Here is a 7,363-nt window from a genome sequence, read left to right on the forward strand (position 1 = left end):
AGAGGAACCAGAGATCAAATTGCCAACATCCGCTGGATCGAGAAAGTAAGAGTGTTCCAAAGAAACATCTATTTCTGCTTTATTGACTATGCCAAAGTCTTTGACTGTGTGGATCACAATAAACTGTGGAAAATTCTGAAAGAGATGGGAATACCAGACCACCTGACCTGCCTTTTGAGAAATTTGTATGCAGGTCAGGAAGCAACAGTTAGAACTGGACATGGAACAACAGACTGGTTCCAAATAGGAAAAGGAGTTCCTCAAGGCTGTATATTGTCACCCTGTTTATTTAACTTATATGCAGAGTACATCATGAGAAATGCTGGGCTGGAAGAAACACAAACTGGAATCAAGATTGCTGAGAGAAATATCAATAACCTCAGATATGCAGATGACACCACTCTTATGGCAGAAAGTGAAGAGGAACTCAAAAGCCTCTTGATGAAAGTGAAAGAGGAGAGTGAAAAAGTTGGCTTAAAGCTCAACATTCAGAAAACGAAGATCATGGCATCTGGTCCCACCACTTCATGGGAAATAGATGGGGAAACAGTGGCAGACTTTAGTTTTGGGGAGTCCAAAATCACTGTAGAAGGTGACTGCAGCCATGAAATTAAAAGATGCTTACTCTTTAGAAGGAAAGTTATGACCAACCTAGACAGCATATTAAAAAGCAGAGACATTACTTTGTCAACAAAGGTCCATCTCGTCATAGCTATGGTTTTTTCCAGTAGTCATATATGGATGTGAGAGTTGGACTATAAAGAAAGCTGAGCACCAAAGAATTGATGCTTTTGAGCTGTGGTGTTGGAGAAGACTCTTGAGAGTCCCTTGAACTGCAAGGAGATCCAACCAGTCCATCCTAAAGGAAATCAGTCCTGAATATTCATTGGAAGGACTGATGTTGAAGCTGAAACTCCAATACTTTGGCCACCTGATGTGAAGAGCTGACTTATTGGAAAAGACGCTGATACTGGGAAAGATTGAAGGTGGGAGGAAAAGGGGATGACAGAGGATGAGATGGTTGGATGGCGTCACCGACTCAATGGACGTGAGTTTGAGTCAACTCCGGGAGCTGGTGATGGACAGGGAGGCCTGGCGTGCTGCAGTCCATGGGGTCGCAAAGAGTCAAACATGACTGAGCAACTGAACTGACTGACTCTACGGGTCTGGACAAATGTATAATAACTTGTGTCCATTTAAACAGTTTAACACAATGATTTCATGGTCCTGAACTCAGGATACTCATAACCCCTCCTTTGCAACCCATGGCAACCACTGACCATTTTAATCTCTTCTACATTTCCAACTATGTTCTCAGGTGGCTCTGTGGTAAAGAATCCACTTGCCAATGCAGGTGACCCGAGTGATGTGGGTTCAATCCTTGGGTAAGGAAGTTCCCTGGAAAAAGAAGTGACCACCCACTCCAGTGTTCTTTCCTGGGAAATCTCATGGACAGAGGTACCTGGCAGGCTACAGTCCATTGGGTCCCAAAGACTCAGACACAACTGAGCACATAAGAACATTTACCTACACCAAAATGCCATGTTGTAAAAATCCTACTTTTTGTAGCATTTTCAGATGGGCTTCCTTCACATAGCAAAATGCATGGAATGATCGTCCATGTATTTTATGCCTTGAAAGCTTAATATAAAAAAGCTTAATATCTACATCTGCACTTCTAGTCCTGCTCATTAAATAGGTTCACCAATAACATTTTCTAGATTCCATATATATGTATATTAATACAATATTTTCACAAATACAGAGAATAGACCTGTGGACACAGTGGGAGAATGAGAGGGGGACCAATTGAGAGAATAGCCTTGACATATATTCACCACAATGTGTGAAATAGGGAGCAAGAGGGAAGCTGCTGTATAGCACAGAGAGCTCAGCTCAGCGCTCTGTGATGGCTAGAGGGGTGAGATGGAAATCGTGGGCGGGAGGGTCCACGATTAACATTTGTCAGTTAATCTATTTTGTCTACTATTCTTGGAATTCATTTCCTTAAATGTCAGGAGGTTACGTTTTTTAAGGAACTTCCACATTGCCCTCCCGAGTGACTGCACCAGTTTGTATTCCTTCCAGCCATGTAGGAGTTCCCTGATCCCCAGGCCTCTTTAGCATTTATGATGTTATTAGTGGGCTTTTTGCTAGTTGTTATTCTGACTGGCATGAGATGATGCATCATTGTAGTTTTGTTTTGCATTTCTTATTATTTAGCGATGCTGAGCATTCATTTGCCTCTTGCCCATCTAAATGATCAAGTTGCCCCACCCAGGCTCAGCAGTTGTGGAGCACAGGCTTAGTGTCCCCGAAGCATGTGGAATGTTCCTGGACCAACGATGAGGCCCGTGTTCCTTGTACTGTCAGGTGGGTTCTTAAGCACTGGGTTATCAGTCTTTTTTTTTTCTTTTGAGATGTATATATATTTTTGCAATATAACTGCTTTACAATGTTGTGTTAGATTCTGCTGTACAACTTCCTCAATCAGCCATAAGCATATGTATACCCACTCTCTCTTGACCCTCCCGCCCACGATTTCCATCTCACCCCTCTAGCCATCACAGAGCACTGAGCTGAGCTCTCTGTGCTATACAGCAGCTTCCCTCTTGCTCCCTATTTTACACAAATTGGTGAATATATGTCAAGGCTATTCTCTCAATTGGTCCCCCTCTCATTCTCCCACTGTGTCCACAGGTCTATTTGCAGTTCTTAGTAAATCATCTGCAATTCTGAAATGACCAGTTGTGATCTAGCATTTCTAATTTAAGTATGTGTACTAATATACATACACTCATATGTTCCTTTTCAGTTTCTCACTGCTAGCATTTATACTTTCAGATATTTATTTATTGTTAAGAAACACAAGCTGGAATCAAGATTTCCGGGAGAATTATCAATAACCTCAGATATGCAGATGACACCACCCTTATGGCAGAAAGTGAAGAGGAACTCAAAAGCCTCTTGATGAAAGTGAAAGTGGAGAGTGAAAAAGTTGGCTTAAAGCTCAACATTCAGAAAATGAAGATCATAGCATCCGGTGCCATCACTTCATGGGAAATAGATGGGGAAACAGTGGAAACAGTGTCAGACTTTATTTTTCTGGCCTCCAAAATCACTGCAGATGGTGACTGCAACCATGAAATTAAAAGACGCTTACTCCTTGGAAGGAAAGTTATGATCAACCTAGATAGCATATTCAAAAGCAGAGACATTAGTTTGCCAACAAAGGTCCATCTAGTCAAGGCTATGGTTTTTCCTGTGGTCATATATGGATGTGAGTGTTGGACTGTGAAGAAGGCTGAGCGTCAAAGAATTGATGCTTTTGAACTGTGGTGTTGGAGAAGACTCTTGAGAGTCCCTTGGACTGCAAGGAGATCCAACCAGTCCATTCTGAAGGAGATTAGCCCTGGGTGTTCTTTGGAAGGAATGATGCTAAAGCTGAAACTCCAGTACTTTGGCTACCTCATGCAAAGAGTTGACTCATTGGAAAAGACTCTGATGCTGGGAGGGATTGGGGACAAGAAGAGAAAGGGACGACAGAGGGTGAGATGGCTGGATGGCATCACTGACTCGATGGACGTTGAGTCTCAGTGAACTCCAGGAGTTGGTGATGGACAGGGAGGCCTGGCGTGCTGCGATTCATGGGGTCGCAGAGTCACGCAGAGATGGACATGACTGAGCGACTGATCTGATCTGATCTGATTGTATTCAATAAATAAATAAATATGTTATATAAATTATATAACATATATACTTTCAGATATTTATATATCGCATTCAGTGTATGTCAAAGCCATGAGAAAACAGTTCCTTTAAGCCTCACAAAAACTTATGCTAAGAATTAAACAGGGTAAGATTTTATAAATCTTAGTTCAGAATTTTACCATCATGGCTTTTAATTATTCTTCTTGTGACAAATGTTAAATTTACATTTGCTTAAATGAGCCCATGAGAAGTCTTACTTAGCTCAATAGAAGAACAAAGGACAACTCAAGCAGGTGAGTTTATGACTCTAGGTCCTGAGAGAATTATCAGCAAGCTCTGAGTGAGGTCAAGAATAGAACTGAACAGAGAAAGAGGCAGTAATTGGGGTTCAGGTTTTTATAAGAGAACCTGGATGAAATGCTGTGGGCTCCCCAGGCTGAGTGCGGATTGGTCCATTCAGACCAAAAGGACTAGGATTCTGGTGAGTGCTCTAAGAGTGTCATTGAAGGGGAGCCTGTGAATAGGCCCTGGGGTTCAGCAAGACTGCTGGTCTCAAGGAAGGGGGTCATCTAGTGGAGGTGCTCACAGGACTGGCTGGTGTGAGTTCAAGGAACCGCAGGCTGCCTGCTCCCCAGACAGATGCTGGGGCAGTAACAGCACGGAGCAGTCAGGGAGGCTCTCAACAGTACTCTGTACGATCCTTCTTATTAGAACCATCACCATGTCCCTGCAATTACAGAGAGGGGGAAAAGTACAATGGAGAAATGATGGGAAATACATGATCAAATGATTTGAAACTTAAGGGCAGTAAGGAAACTAATTGTTACAGATGTCACCCTTCTATGCTACCAAAGAGTTTCTTGTTAGGTATTCTTTCCTGCAACCTTAAATTGGTAGGCTAACACTTCATTCACTACACACCAACGTTTACACAAGAAGCCATTCAATTTTACTGCTTAACATGTATGATTATCACACACAGAATAAAACCTTTTACACTCCACTATGTAACTTTGATAAAAATACAGATTATAAGCATAAACAATGATATTCATTCCTTTGATACAACGATCTGAGAACTGTGATTTCTATGGTTATAAAAGGCAGGCTAATCATTTAAGAAACAAGACATATACTAGTTACATGACTTTTCTGGGAAGGGTTTTCTGTACATTTCTAGGGTAGCAGACATGTTTTTAATTAAAACATGTCAACTGATATTCATGACTTCTGTTGATACTATAAAATACATCAAGATTTTAGTGAACTGGCATTATATTTTATTTTAAAAGCAAGTGACATAACTATTGAAAATGTACATCTTACTTTAATATGTGGAATTATTCCCTGAACATTTACATCATGGTGACTTATAGGGATGTGCGACATGAATGACAAACACCACCATTTAGATGTTCACTGTACATGTTACATTATTGTGTCCTTAATCTTATAATGGAGAAAAATATAAATGTTTTCTTCCTAGATAGAAGGACTTCTCTCATCTTTGAGGTAGCAACCATCAAAAACATAACTGCATGCACACTAGAAATGAAGTGTAGCATGGAGTAATTTGAGAATTGAATTACATTCATTTTGGTTTTCAAATAATCACAAATCATGTCAATATAAACAAACGTACATAGCTAGTAACTGTACACTGCTAAACATCAAGTCTTCATCTTGTGATCCATACTGACATCAATTTTCTATTTTAACTATGAATGACTATCTACAATATTTCTCCTTAAGAGGAACTTCAGAAAACAGGATTTATGAAATGCTTTCTAGTATGTATTTCCTGATATTTAGATTTGATTTTTTATAAATACTTTTCTATATTTTCTTTATGTCATTCCATATCTTTCTTACATAAAAAACCTTGGGTTTCCTGAACTCTATGTTTAGGACAAACCTCTTCCATCACTTATTTCATTATTAGGGTTTCCCTCCAGGACATGTTCTCTGATGTCCAGTGAGGTGAGAGCTCTGATTAAAACCTTTGCAGGTTTCCTGACATTTATGAGATTTCCTCCAGTATGAATTATCTGATAGTAAGTAAGTAAGACCAATGTGCTGGGTAAAGTCTTTGTCACAATCCTTACATTTATAAGGCTTCTCTTCAGTATGAATTCGCTCATGTTTAGTAAGAGTTGCACAGTGACTGGAAGCTTTTCCACATTCTTTACATTTATAAGGTTTCTCTCAATTGTGAATTCTCTGATGGCAAGTAAGGCCTGTGCATTGAATAAAGCCTTTGCCACAATCCTTACATTTATAAGGCTTCTCTCCAGTATGAACTCTCTGATGGTAAGTAAGACTTGAGTGCTGGCTAGTCTGCCACATTCCTTACATTTAAAAGGCTTCTCTCCAGTATGAACTCTCTGATGGTATATAAGACCTGAGAGCCGGCTAAAGTCTTTGCCACAATCTTTACATTTATAAGGCTTTTCTCCAGTATGAATTCGCTGGTGTTGAGTAAGATGTAACTTCTGATTAAAGGCTTTTCCACAATCTTTACATTTATAAGGTTTCTCTCCAGTATGAATTCTCAGATGCTAAGGAAGACCTATGCTCTGGCTAAAGTCTTTGCCACAATCCTTATATTTATAAGGCTTCTCTCCAGTATGAATTCGCTGGTGTTTAGTAAGAGTTGCATATTGACTGAAAGCTTTTCCACATTCTTTACATTTATAAGGTTTCTCTCCAGCATGAATTACCTGATGTTTATGAAGATGTGAGCACTGTCTAAAGGCTTTGTCACAATCCTTACATTTAAAAGACTTCTACCCTGTATGGACTCTCTGATGGTAAGTAAGACTTGAGTGCTGGCAAAAGTCTTTGCCACATTCCTTACATTTATAAGGCTTCTTGCCAATATGGATTTGCCAATGTTGACTGAGTTTTGAACTCTGATTAAACACTTTGCCACATTCTGTACATTTGAAAGTTTTCCATCCTGTATGAATTTTCCTATGTCTACGTAGATTTAGTACATTAGTAAAGACTTTCTCACATTTCTTACACATGCAGTTTTTCTGTGGATTCTGAATACTTCGCTGTTGAATAAGTTCTGAAGACTGATTAGAAACATCACCATATTCACTACAATTTTAAGTCTTCTCTCCAGTATGTGTACTCTTATTTAGTTGAAGACCTGATGTTTGATAAAAGATATTCCTACATTTATTACTTTTAGAATCCTTATCTGAAGATTGAGGTGCCTGATGTTTCATAAGATCAGAGTCTTGTTCAATGTTATATCCAGTTTCATTGCATGAAGAGTTTCTTGCTCCATCATAAATACTCTGGTAACTATTGGGGTTGGAGCTCCTACTTAAGGCCCAAGTCGTGTAATTACACATGAAAAGTTGTTTCATATTAACCCTATCACGATATGTATCAAACAGTGATGGCTGAATTAAGTCTCTTCCATTATTATCAACATTACACGTTTTGGAATGGAGAAAACCTATCTCTTGGTGGAAGAATAATGATCCGTTGCTCACAGATCCCTCAAATTGATTATATTTTGAGTTTTCCCCATCATTTTTAAACTTCTCCTTTTCAGACGTGGTTGAATGTATGTGTAATTGAAGACTATGTTCAGAGTGGTTTGAATGAGCATTTGGAGTAGAGACTGGATGACCTT

The 7,363-nt window shown here is 39.4% G+C and overlaps 1 pseudogene; it reads right to left on the reverse strand.

Moving 5' to 3' along the window:
- Positions 1-4,276: 4,276 nt before the first annotated feature.
- LOC133229909 (zinc finger protein 678-like) lies at positions 4,277-6,740 on the reverse strand (annotated as a pseudogene).
- Positions 6,741-7,363: the final 623 nt, after the last annotated feature.

This window comes from Bos javanicus, chromosome 18, assembly GCF_032452875.1.
Source record: "Bos javanicus breed banteng chromosome 18, ARS-OSU_banteng_1.0, whole genome shotgun sequence".
In the NCBI taxonomy this organism is placed as follows: Eukaryota; Metazoa; Chordata; class Mammalia; order Artiodactyla; family Bovidae; genus Bos; species Bos javanicus.